The sequence below is a fragment of the Panicum virgatum genome, chromosome 1N, assembly GCF_016808335.1.
Source record: "Panicum virgatum strain AP13 chromosome 1N, P.virgatum_v5, whole genome shotgun sequence".
NCBI lineage: Eukaryota > Viridiplantae > Streptophyta > Magnoliopsida > Poales > Poaceae > Panicum > Panicum virgatum.
Window position 1 is genome coordinate 33546641 of NC_053145.1, and position 14276 is coordinate 33560916.

The following is a 14276-nucleotide window of genomic DNA, read 5'->3' on the forward strand; positions in this document are numbered from 1 at the left end:
CTCCTAGACTCGTGTTCGAGTGACTTTTGTATAGATTAAACTTTGGATAGTGAGACACTAGGCTAACTTAGAGTTGAGTAACCCCCCGATGTTAGATGAAAAATGGTAGCAAGAAGAAGTAGAAATAGTGAGCTAATGTTAGGAACTCATGGAATGAATGTAAATATATGTTGGCAGTACAAAAATCTGAATGCAGGAAGTAGTTTGAATTTTTATCCTTGTTTCCTCACAGATTTGAGCCATGTGATGAATACCGAAGTTGCTCTGAATTTCCTAATCTACGTGCTCACAAAATTTCCATCTCATTGAATACATATAACAGGATTTATGCGCTAAATACACAGGCTCCGTTTTCTGCAAAATAGAAAAAAAACAGAGGTGTAGTAATGGAATTTTTCGACTATCTTACTCTGGAAATTGGCCTCTGAGTTGAGTACCAAAGTTGTAGCACATGAAATTATATAACTCCTGTCAAAATTTCAAGGCATTTGAATATACAGAACTCCAGTTATACGTTTTTCCGTATTAACAGTTTTCTGTGTATAATGTTTTATCAAGCTGTTGGAATATAATTGCCTTGTAATTTCCCTATGAAGAGCTTAATAAAATCTGTGGCTGATGCAAACTATTTGTGTATTTCATATGGTGGGATCTATGTGAGGCATCCCAGTGGTTTTGGAGCAGGTGGGAGTGGAACACCGCCACTGCCACCTCCGCCACCGGGATTTGCTAAAGTGCTCGCTACACAGACTGAGCTACTTCGCCAGATTGTGTAGGGGCAACAGGCTCAGCACCAGCAGCGTGGTGGGCACAATTCTCATCCACCACCGGAAGCAAGTTACCAGGATTTCTTGGGGACACAACCTCCCTTGTTCAACAAGACGGAGGAACCTCTTGACGCGGACGCTTGGATTCGTACAATTGAGTCCAAGTTTTCTTTATTGATAGTTCCATGCTCCGAAGTAAGCAAAGCTCGTTTTGCTGCGTAGCAGCTCTGTGGCACAGCACAGTCATGGTGGGATCATTATCATGGCATGCTTCATGTTGATCAGGTGGTCACGAGGAATGAACTTGAGACTGCCTTCAGAGCTCACCATATTCCTGAAGGTCTTCTGGATAGAAAGCTAAATGAATTCTTGGCTCTTACCCAAGGCACCCGCACTGTGTTACAGTATGCTCAGGCATGCAATCATTTGTGCCAATATGCAGGCAATCATGTAGAAACCGACGCTAAGAAGCGTGATCACTTTCGTCGGGGACTCAGTACCAAACTGAAAGAGCGTCTCAATCTGGTTCGAGTTGATTCATACAATGAGCAGAACCTCGGGTGCTCAGCCACCGAGGTATCGCTTAGTGCTGAACACTCCAGCTACACCCTCTCAGAAAGTCCCTCAGCAAGGGTGATGGGTTATCCGACCTCCTAAACAGCAGCAGGGTTGTGTGGTACCCTCAACACAGCAGCAAAATGGCCGCCAAATGTGCAGCAAGCAAATCATCTTGACAATGCCAACCGTTGCTTTAAGTGTGGAAGTTTGAATCACTTTGCCAAACAGTGCCCCCAAGCAGGACAGTCAAATCAAGGTCAAGGACTCCATTGGAATAATCAGAATAAGAGCAAGAAGCAGACTGTGAAAGTCAGGCAAGAGCGGATTAATTTCACCACTCTTGCTGAACTTCCTGAGGGAGTGCCAGTTATGACAGGTACATTTTCTATCCATCACAAGCCTGCAGTTATCTTATTTGATTCTGGTGCATCCCATAGCTTCATTAGTGCTAATTTGGGCCTAAAGCTGATTTAGATTTTTGTCATACAAAAGGTTCATGTATGACTTCTGCACCAGTGGAAGAGTTGCATCTAATCAAATCATGAGAAATGTACCAATAAAACTGGGCAACAAAATCATCATAACATAATTAATTCTCTTAGCCCTTGATGGTATAGATGTTATTTTGGGAATGGATTGGATGACTAGACATGGGTAATTCTAGATATATCTTCCCGTGCCATTGAATTAAACTCTCCCACTCATGGCACATCTATCTTTTATTTACCATCCCGAGAATGTATCAACTCTTGTGCATTCGCCATGAGAGATATCAACATAGAGGATATCTCAGTGGTATGCAAGTATGCCAATGTTTTTCCGGATGACTTGCCTGGAATTCCACTAGATCGAAATATTGAATTTATCATTGAATTGCAGCCCGGTACCGCACCCATATAAAAAAGATCGTATCGAATGCCGCCCAAAGAGTTGGCAGAATTGAAAATATAGTTACAAGAACTTCTGGATAAATGTTTTATTCGCCCAAGCGCTTCACCATGGGGTTTCCCAACCCTGTTCGTGGAGAGAAAGATAACAATTTGAGGTTGTGCGTTGATTACCGGCTTCTCAATGCGACGACTATCAAAAATAAATATCTGCTTCCTCGCATTGATGTATTATTTGATCAATTGGCTGGAGCCAAGATATTTTCAAAGATCGATCTTCAATTCGGGTATCATCAAATCAAAATGAGACCATGTGATATTCCAAAGGCGTCTTTCTCAACAAGATATGGTCTATACGAATGTCTGGTCATGTCGTTTGGTCTCAAAAATGTGCCTGCCTATTTCATGTATCTCATGAATTTGGTTTTCATACCGGAGCAAGATAAGTTTGTCGTGGTTTCCATCAATGATATATTGATCTATTCCATAGATGAAGAAGAGCACGAAAAGCATTTGTGCATCATTCTTCAACTTCTTCTGGACCATCAACTGTATGCTACATTTTTATAATGTGAATTCTGGATGAATAATATAAAATTCTTGGGTCACACTATTTCCAGCGAAGGCATATCAGTGGATCCCAGCAAAGTTCAAGAAGTAATGGATTGGAAACCTCCTACCTTCATTCATCAAATTTGCAGTTTTCTCGATCTGGAGGGATATTATCGCAGATTTATTCTGGACTTCTCTAGAATTGCTTAGCTGGTGACTGAACTACTGAAGAAAGGTGTGAAATTCAATTGGGATGAGAAGTGCGATAAGGCTTTCCAAACCTTAAGAGCAAACTTGGCCACAGCACCAGTCTTAGCTCAACTCGACAACAATAATCAGTACGATGTTCATTGTGATGGATCAGGTTTTGGTCTTGGCTATGTACTTATGCAAGACAATCGAGTTATCGCTTATGCTTCCCGAGCTCTTCAACCTCATTAACTCAAATATCCAACTCATGATCTTGATCTAGCAGCGGTTATTCATGCTCTCAAGATTTGGAGACACGATCTTATGGGTACTCACTGCAATATCTACACTGACCATAAGATTCTCAAATATATTTTCACTCAGACTGATCTGAATATAAGGCAAAGAAGATGGCTAGAAATAATCAAGGATTATGACCTAGAAGTTCATTATCATCCAAGCAAACACAATGTAGTAGTAGATGCACTCAGGCAGAAGGTTCATTGTAATTGTCTCTCAGTTGAATCATACAACGAGACATTATGCACTGAAATGTAGAAGCTAAATTTGGAGATAATTCCTCAGGGAACTCTGAATCATATCTCTATTTGAACCAACACTCTATGAACAAGTCATCGTGGCACAATTACATGATAAGGGCGTCGGGATTATCAAGCAAAAACTATTAGAAGGAGAAAGGAAGTACAAGTGTTTTTGTCTAGATCATAAAGGAGTTTTATGGTTTGAAAGTTGCTTGGTCGTTCCTAAAAATCACAAGCTCCAAAAACAAATCCATGACGAAGCACATCTCTCTAAATTCTCTATCCATCCAAGTAGGACCAAATTGTACCAAGATCTTTGGCAGAATTTCTAGTGGACCCGAATGAAAAGAGAAATTGCTAAATATGTCGCTGAATGTGACACTATGTTGGCGCTCCTTACATACCCCTTTTATCCCTTGTTTATCCTTGATAATGGCATGAATTTAATATCAAAATCACTATCCGTCCTAACCCCGGCTTAATTATTGGTCATCTTCACACTTGCACATATATTTTGGAGGAACTTCGTTTCTGCAGGTTTTTGGCCTATTTTGGAGCATGAAATGATGAGGCCCGTGATCGAGCGCTAACACGGAGAAAGACGAAGGCCAAAGCCCAAAGGAAGGACCAAAGCCCATGTTGATTCGAAGCCCATTCATGCACATCCATCCTCCAAGAGAGCCCAAAGGACCAAGCCCACGAAGATGAGATCAAGATACTTCGGGATTAAGCAAAGCAAATGAAGATTTAAGGAAGGATTCCCTATCCTATCCTTTCCTCGAAGATATCTCCAAGATAACAATGTCCAAAGGGGTGCAATCGTGAAGGACATAAACTCTAGAAGATGCGAGGAGTCTGCACGCGAAAGATGAGACCAAGGCGAGCCCAAAAGGGGGTAGGCCGGCCGGCCTAGGCCCATGGGGCCGGCCGGCCTAGCCCGTTTCCGAGGCGGTTCGGCCGCCCCTTCGACCGGTGGCTTCCTCGGCTTATAAATAGCTCGCACCTTATTCAACTCATAGCATCAATCCACCCAGAACTCGACGAAAACCTAGGGCCAAGACCGGAGGAGGCTGACGGCCGCCGCGAGTCTTCGAGGGTACCTAGGAGATGGCTTAGGCCACCCCTAGCCGCCATGGCCTCCCTGCGAGGTTGTGCCATGGTGGAGTTCGGGAGTCACCCCCAACATTCGTCGGGGTATGTACACACACGATGGTGATATCAATCTACTCTTTATTCTAGTTGTCTCGACTTTGGTCTACTTCAATGCATGCTTTCTTTCTCATATGTGATGCATCCATATGATCATAGTAAGATTAGATCTATTCGTGGTGATTAGTCTATATCTTGCGGATACGTTGAGGTAGCGTGTTTTAGCTAGTTGGTTGATTACCCCGGTGTGGTGACAGCATGGCGGAGGGAAAAGCCCTAGCGACGACATGATGTGGAATAGGATCGATGGCGAGTATCATGGGAGTCGTGGTGCGGCCACCAAGAGGAGAGCTTCGAGTAAGAGTATTTGGTGGGCGTTTGGGGTAAAGCTTTGGGAAACCTTAGGCATTAACACGCACCTCGCACTGGCGACCAGGGGAAAGTAGGCCGCTTGTGAGCTGCCTTTCTGAGAGATGTTTTCGTGTACCTTTAGTTGAGATGCAATCTATGTTTTGATCACCTTTTTTACTAGAACTGTACCTAGAGATGATAGGCCCTAGCTCCTTGGTTGTGTTATCTCATCTACGGTTGTGGGTGTGATGAACACTTATGCTTCATTCATATCTATCAAGTGTTCAGTTTATATGCAATCTTCGCTTCATGTTTAGGATAGGTTCGATAGATTAGATGGTAAACCCTAGTCGGTTCGCTTCCGATCCACGGATTGATAAACCTTGGGGGAGTACTCTAAGTGAAAAGCTACTACGATCCGTGCGCTTGCGGTACATAAATTGGGGCTCTAAGTAGTGTCAACACACTAGCCAAAGGGTAAAGGCCAGATCTGAAAGTGGCCGGAACCCATCAACCTGTACCTATTCAATCCTGGAAATGGAAGGATGTCAGTATGATTTCATTGTGAACTTACCCAATACCTCACAAAATCATGATTCTATTCGGGTCATTGTTGATTGACTCACAAAAACAACCCATTTCATTCCAGTGCACACCACCAATAAGGCCATGAAAAATGCAGAGATTTATCTTGATTGCATCGTTTGCATGCATGGTGTACCCAAGATGATTATTTCTAATCATGGTGCTCAGTTTATAGAACGTTTTTGGGAACAACTACAAGAATCCCTCAAAACCAAATTAATTCGAAGCTCCGCTTATCATCTGTAAACTGATGGGCAAACAGAAAGAGTTATCCAAATTCTTGAAGATATGCTTACAACATGTGTCATTCATTATGACAAGAATTGGGACAAATTTGTGGAAAAATCAAAACTGAGAAGAAGCAAATTTGTGGAAAAATTAAATATGAGATAAGTACCGATTTACCTTCAGCAAGGGCTCATCGTTTTGAGTCTGACGAGCAGGACCTTTCTCCTGCGTGACTTACCATTTGTCATCTCGTCATGGAGAAGTGGACGAGGACGCGCTCTCCACCTTCCGACACACCCTTTTTGTCTTCTTTTTGGACTGTGTGGTTAAAGGTTCGTCTGGCTGGGGTTCTAGTGAACCCCAAAGCGGGCTCCCATCGTGAGCCTGCCGGATCACGAAGCGTTGCTCTTTCCTGTAAAGAAATTTGAAGAATATATTGTTGACCCCGATGTGGAATCGGATTTCTCTGGTTCCAACACCGATCCTTACCCTGACGTCTCTCAGGAAGGGTCGTCCAAGAATGAGCTCTATGCCCAAGTCCCCCTCCATGTCAAGGACAACGAAATCAGCGAGGACGAAGGAGTTTTTGACTCGTACAAGCATGTTTTTGACTATCCCCTCGGGGTGTCAGATCGTTGAATCTGCAAGCTGCACGAGCATACGGGTCTAGGAAAGAGCAGGATATTGTAATTGCTCGAAGATTACCTTGGGCATGATGTTCACGCTTGCCCCAAGGTCGCAGAGGGCCCGTTTGTAGAAGCGATCGAAGATGGAGCAGCGAATCATGGGCACCCCTAGATCTCCATGTAGCTCTGCTATCAGTCCTCCCCATGCATTCATCCTTGGATGTGTGGTTCCTCCTGCTTTGTTAGTGCGTGGTGCCCGCTGGAAAGAGTTGCCCCATCCGGTGGACACCATGTTTACACTTTCAACGGGAGATTCGGGTTGCCTCGGAATCTTCCTGGACTCAGTAGCAGGAATAGCGGTAGCAATTTGAGCCATTTGTGTTTCTATCATTTTATTAGAATTTAGTTGATTTTTAAGTGCAGAAGAAAGAGTTTCAAGTTTTACATTTATATTTTCCAAAGTTTGATCATTGGCAGCAAGCTTTTTATTTAAAGATTCATTGATTCTAGCTTGGCCAAAAATGAGATCTCTCAATGAGGGTTGAATTGAATTAAAATTTGAATTAAAGTTTGCGTTGTAGTTATTACCAACTCATTGGAATGGTGGGCGTGCTTGGCCCCACCATTGATCTCCTTGTGGACGTTACCCGTTGTTGTTATTGTTGAGGTAGGCTGCATCTTAACGGTCTCGGGGAAGTCGTTCCCCGAGTGTCCATCGTCACCACAGACTTTGCGCGCTGAGTGTGAGTTCATGGCTTTGACGGGGATGAACAACTGTTGTTTGTTCCCTTCGTCTAATTTCTTCAGTAGGAGGTCCATTTTCGCAGTGAGCATATATGTCTCTTTGACAGTATGCATTCCGCGTTTAGTTCAGGGCTGGGAACGCTCCTCATTCCAACCTCGGTTGGAGGCTTTCTTTTCAATCAGGGTCATAGACTTGGTAATCGTGAGGTCCATATAGGTTCCTCCAGCAACAGCATCAAGGTGGGCTCTGGATGTTGTCGTGAGCCCGTTCTAGAAGCTTTGGAGCACAAGCCACTCGTCCATCCCATGATGAGGACAGGCGAGTATGTACTCTTGGAGCCTCTCCCAAGCTTCCGAGATGAATTCCATCCCTGTCGATTGGAAAATTGAAATTCTCCCGCGCAAGGCATTTGTTTTGCTCAGCGGAAAGAATTGGCGAGGAATGTCATCGAACATTTGTCCCACGTGCTGGTAACTTCTTTGTTCTGGTAGAACCACTGTTTCACCTTCCCTGGGAGGGAAAAGGGAAACAAACAGAGCCTGATGGTGTCAGCTGCAACACCCCATATGGTTACGGTCTTGCAAAGCTCCAGGAAATTCTTGAGATGGGCATTGACATCCTCGTTTGTCTTGCCACAAAATGGGCACCTGCACCATGTTGATTAGGGTGGATTTAAGCTCAAAATTCACATCCCCAACATCAACATTGGGTCTAGTCGCCACATTAGCGGCGGAGAGGACGGAAAAGTCGCGAAGGGTCTTCTCAGCCATGAGTTTGGTTGTCGTTGTTAGTGCTTGAAGAGCTGGTTCGCTTGTCGACAACAAGATCTGGGGAGGGACGACGCGAGGTCAGACCCTTCTCACGAGCTTCTCGGGATTTTCAATGAAGTTTGTTGGCAAAGAAAAATCTGTCATACACTACCCTATTTTCATCCAATCAAGAGAATACAAAAGGCAACATTAGCCTTTATGAGCAGTAGCTACCTCTTATTCACATTGCCAAGTTTATGCATTAGTAAAACCTTTACACCAGTGCCATCCTCAGCAATGGTGCCAGAAATTCTTGTTGACATTTCTTAGTGCAATCACTAGGAACAGTTTAAGTCCATAGCAACGGCGCCAGGAAATGCTAGTGCGGTATGTCCTAACGTTTACAGAAAGGATCCACAAGCGCACAGATATATCGTTGTAGAATTTCACCCATAAGTATTCAGGGTATCGTTATTTATATTTTCCCAAGGGATGGCGCGGTGTGTAAAGGTGTTTACGAGATACACAATCATGGCAGTATGAAATAAGCTATAGACTACAGATCATACAGGGGTAAGTCATGATAAATGATAATGAGGGTAATGTGACACACACATATCTGTCATCTCTCAAGACAAAGAATAAATGAATACACCTAAGGTTAGTGGGAGCATAGGCATACAACAAGCGTCATGGTACACTATTCATACATAAGCAGGGGCTATGTTAGTCTCATGCTTAGAGATGCAAGTGCCGGGAAATTAGGGGTATTAGGGAGAATGTCCCGCATTGGAGAACATCCAGTGCCGTTACATCTTTGCATGAACTCCTACACGGTACCCGAATGTTGGGGACTATGCTAACCACGAAGCAACTTCGTGGCGGACCAAACTGGGTTGTCACCACCCGCGGTCTACCCTAGTCAATCCATGGAGCACTGTCATATCTGAAGGATCCCGCATATCTGGGTACCACGCCCGTGTATGAGGTCACTACCCCAGCACCGCCGCGACTCCCGCCCTTTGGATGGACAAGTAAGACGCTAAGGCAAGCCCGAAAGCACAATGAACCGACATCCTTACCGAGATCATCTGGTCTAATCAAGCAACTAAGATAACTTATTGGTAAACAGATCATGGCAAAGCAATCTATCAAGATAGCGAGATAACCATGAACGAACTCTGTATGAAAAGCATAATGACAGTTGGCATACAAAGCCATACCAGAGGCCGAGGATTGCTCGACGACCCCGGGACAACTGGATTCGCTAAGGAGATGAAGTGCTAGCCTAGCTCCACTACCCTAAGGAGTACAAGTCAATAGAGTGTGTGAGGGAGAGAGGCTTCAAGTGGTGCGAGTTGAGTGAGAGGAGGGAGGCCCCTTTTATAGTTCTTGAAGTCGGTTTCCGCCATCTCCCCACATGGAAACACTTGCCACCGACCTTGGGAGGATAAGATCAAACTTCCCGCCAAAATGCACTTGGACGGGAACCCGGGTGGGTTCGGCCGGCCCCACCTTGCTTCCTCTCACCACCGTCTTCGTCTGGGTCACTGACAAGTGCGTCCCTATCTTGCATACATCAGTGCTAGGGCTTTGTTTGTCAGATTGCTCTGACATGTGGGCCTCCTCTTAGATAGGTGACGCAGGATACGATCTTCTGTGGTTTTTGTTGCCTCTACTTTGTGTTTTCGTCTTATTCCGGACTTGTACTCTTGAAATAGTAAAATCTCAAAAACAATTATGGAGCTAGGTTAGTGATACAAATATGCGAGTAAGAGGTATGGTTTTCCTTCTTTTGTGAGTATAGTTGACAGTCGGATTTTGCACTTACGGACTGTTGTTGATGGTCGTTAAGTGTGAAATATGACCGTCAACTATACTCATTTAAAAAGGAAAACTATACCTCTTACTCGCATATTTGTATTACTAACATAGCTCCATAGTTGTTTTCGAGAATTTATGATTTTAGGAGCACAAGTCCGGAATAAGATGAAAACATGACGAATACGCAGATAGAAGTCACAGACGATCGTGTCCTGTGTAACATGAGCAAAGGAGGCCCACAAACCAGACCAAACCGACCAACCAAGCCCCGGCACCGACCATCTGACATCAGGACCAACAGAGTAGTGAACCAGCAAAGGTTGGTGGCCAGTGGCGCCAAGAGGGGGTCGGCCGACCCCACCTGGCAGCCAAACAGGCTGAGTTTTGGTGGGAAGCTCGATCTTATCCTCTTGAAGGCGGTTGACCATGTTTCCATGTATAACTCTGGCGGGAACCGACCTCTAGCACTACAAAAGGGGCCTCCCACCACTCTCTCAAGACACACCACTTGGAAGCCTCTCTCTCTACACTCTCTTGTGACTTGTACTCCTTAGGGTAGTGAAGCTAGGCTAGTACTTCATCTCTTAGCGAATCCAGTCGTCCTCGGGGTCGGCGAGCAATCCTCGGCCTCTGGTATGGCTTTGTATTCCGACTTTCTTTATGCTATTCATATTGAGTTCGTTCTTAGTTTTCTTGCTATGTTCGTAGCTTGCTTAGCCTTGATCTGTGCTTTACTAAGTTATAGTAGTTGCATGCTTAGACCAGATGATCTGGGTAAGGATATCGGTTCGTTGTGCTTTCGGGCTTGTCTTAGCATCTTACCTGTCCATCCGAAGGGTGGGGGACCCGGGGGTGCTAGGGTAGTGACCTCATATGCGGGCATGGTGCCCGAGTATGCGGGATCCTTCGGATATGACGGTGCTCCACGGTGTGACTGGGGTAGACCGCAGGTGGTGACAGCCCTGTCGGTCCGTCGGGAAGCTGCTTCTCGATTAGCGTACTTCCCGACGTTCGGGTACGGTGTAGGAGTTCATGCAAATATGAAACGGGACTGGATGTTCTCCAGTGCGGGTCATTCTCCCCGATGTCCCTAATTTCCCGGCACCTGCAGCTCTAAGCAACGCAGCTAACATAACTTATGGACTAACATGATTAGTATAACATGAATCTTTGCCTATGCTCCCATTAACCTTAGGATTAATTGTTTATTCTTTATTCATGAGAGTTGGCTATTCTATGCGTGTCACATTACCCCTGATTATCTCTTATATATCACTTACCCCTATAGTCAGTGGTCTTCATCTTGCTCATACGTGTCATGGTTATGTAACTAAGTAAATACACTTTACACAACCTAGCCATCCATTGGGAAAATATAAATATCGATACCCTGAATACTTCCCGGTGAAATGCTACAACGGTATATCTGTGTGCTTGCGGATCCTTCTGTAAACATTAAGACATACAACATGGCATCTTCGAGGCGCCGTTGCTAGGAACTAACCACTCCTAGTGATGACGTTAAGAAATGCCAACAAGCATTTCTGGCGCCGTTGCCGGGGATGGCACTAGGTGTAAAGTATATTTACTAAAGTACATAAACATGGCAATATAAGTAAGAGGTAGCTACTGCTTATACAGGCTAGTGTGTTTATCTCTTTGTTTTCTCCTGATTGGATGAAAACAGGGTAGTGTATGTCTGGTTTCTCCTTGCCGACAAATTTTGTTGAAAATCCCGAGAATCTCGTGAGAAGGGTCCGACCTCGCGTCGTTCCTCCTCCGATCTCGCAGTCGACAAACAAACCAGCTTCCCAAGCACCATCAACTGAACTCATGGCTGAGAAGACTCTCCATGACTTCTCCGTCCCCTCAGCTGCCAATGTGGCAACTGGACCCAATGTTGATGTTGGGGACGTGAACTTTGAGCTAAAGTCCAGCCTCATAAACATGGTGCAGGCTAGCCCATTTTGTGGCAAGCCGAATGAGGATGCCAACGCCCATCTCTAAAATTTTCTGGAGTTATGCAAGACCATAACCATACGGGGCGTTACGACTGACGCCATCAGGCTCCGCCTGTTTCCTTTCTCCCTCCTGGGGAAGGCGAAGCAGTGGTTTTATCAGAACAAGGAAGCCGTCAGCACATGGGACAAGTGTTCCACGGCGTTCCTTGCCAAGTTCTTCCCGTTGGGCAAAACCAATGCCCTGCGTGGAAGAATTTCAAGTTTCCAGCAGACAGGGATGGAATCCATCCCAGAAGCTTGGGAAAGGTTGCAAGACTACATACTCGCCTGTCCTCATCATGGGATGGACGAGTGGCTCGTGCTCCAAAGCTTCTACAACGGGCTAACGACTACATCCAGAGCCCATCTTGATGCTGCTACTGGAGGAGCCTATCTCAATCTCACCATTTCCAAAGCTACGGCCTTAATCGGGAAGATGGTCTCCAACCAGGGCTGGAATGAGGAGCGTTCCTAGCCCAGAACGAAAGGTGGAATGCATACCGTCAAGGAGACAGATATGCTCACCGCTAAGCTGGACCTCCTACTGAAGAAATTCGATGAAGGGAACCGGCCACAGATGCCTGTCCCCGTCCATGCCATGAACTCGTACTTTACATGCGAAGTTTGTGGTGACGGTGGACAATTGGGGAATGACTACCCCGAGACCCGAGAAGATGCAGCCTACATTAACAACAACAACACCGGGTTCCGTCCACAAGGAGGCCAAGGGTGGGGTCAAGCACGCCCACCATTCCAAGGAGGAGGTAACAATTTCAACTCAAATTTCAATTCGAATTTCAATTCGAACCAACCCTCCTTGAGAGACTTAGTCTTTGGCCAAGCTAAAATCAATGAATCTTTAAACAAAAAGCTTGCTGCCAACGATAAAATTTTGGAAAGTATACATGCTAAAGTTGAAACTCTTTCTTCTGCTCATAAAAATCAATTAAGTTTCATCAAAATGATAGAAAGTCAACTGGCTCAATTAGCTGCTGCTGCTCCTATCTCTGAAGATGGGAAGATTTCGGGGCAACCCGAATCTCCCGTTGAATTTGCAAATATGGTCTCTACCAGGTCGGGCAACCTTCCCCGGCAGACTCCTCAAACAAACCATGCAGGCAGGTACAATCCCCCGAAGAATGACATTTGGGGCAGCATGGTGGCAGCAGTACAAAAGGATCCAAGGGTCCCCATGATCAGCTGCTCGATCTACGTCAAGCACTTCGAGAAATGTCTATGCGATCTGGGGGCAAGCGTGAACATAATGCCCAAGGTGATATACGAAGAACTCGATTATCCTACTCTTTCCCCTACAACTATGCTCGTACAGCTTGCAGATTCGACAGTTCGATATCCCAAAGGGATAGCCGAACACGTTTTCGTACGAGTACGAGATTCCTTCATCATTGCTGATTTTGTGGTAATGGACATGGAAGGCGACCTTGGGGTCGACCTCATACTTGGTCGACCCTTCCTAAGGTCTGACAAGGCAAGAATCGACGTCGGAAAGGGACAAATCCATTTCCGCATTGGAAAGGAGGACATGTTTTTCAGATTCAAACAAAGGGAAGAGCAGCGCATCCTGAACCAATAGGATGACGAAGGGAAGGCAATTTGGGATGCACCAGAATCCCCACTACCAAGACCTAAGACCACACGATCAAAGAAAAGACATTCCAAAAAGGTGTGGCGTAAGGTCGCAAGCTCGTCCTCGTCCAATTCTCCAGGACGAGCCGAGCAGTAGTAAAACACAGCAGGAGAAAGGTCTCGCTCATCAGACTCTAAACGACGAGCCATTGCCGAAGGTAAATCGGTACGTATCTCATATTCACCCTCCATCATTTTGCTTTTCTTGACTTTTTCGATTTTTCCCACTGCATATTTGAATTCTCAAAACATCATTGCATCCTAGAAACTTTTCTAGCACTTTTTCTTTCTTTCACAAAAATCCAAGCATGAAAATCCCTTGAAAAATAATTTTGAACATCTTTCGAGATAAAGTTTGGCCGGGCACTCAAATTTTCAAAACATAGAGCCGTTGGAGGGTACCTGGGCACAGGATGTCATCCAGGGGCCCCACAGGGGGGCCGGCTGAACCCTAGGGTCAGCCGACCCCCTTGTCAGCTTTCTCCAATGGTTACTAGCCGTTATGCCCATCTTCTAACCATTGTGCCCGGGCTTCTCCCTTTAAATAGAGGCTGAGGGGTGGGTGTTGAGCTCTCACACTCAACTCTCATTCACTCACTCTCTCTCAAATTCTCTCAAACTTTGTTCTCGGGTTTTTATTAGATTTTTGCTCAAGATTTGAATTCAAGAGACCTCTCTCTCATTTCTTTGCTGCAAGAAAGAAGGAGCAACTCACGGGTAAGAACATACAATTCGGTTTCACTAACGTAACCCGTTTCGAGTTGCACTTGTTTTTGTTCCATCATGAAAGGCATAGGGCGAAAGGTCTCCGGCACATTCAAGAAGATGATAGGTGGAAGCTCATCCCGTTCGTGAGGTGGCTCAAGCTCGTACACAC

At 45.2% G+C, this 14276-nt stretch overlaps 1 non-coding gene across 1 annotated transcript; it reads right to left on the reverse strand.

The window, feature by feature from the left end:
* Positions 1 to 11951: 11951 nt before the first annotated feature.
* LOC120657933 lies at positions 11952 to 12058 on the reverse strand. The gene has a single exon (XR_005668461.1). It is a non-coding gene; the product is annotated as a small nucleolar RNA R71 (small nucleolar RNA).
* Between the last annotated feature and the right edge of the window lie 2218 nt (positions 12059 to 14276).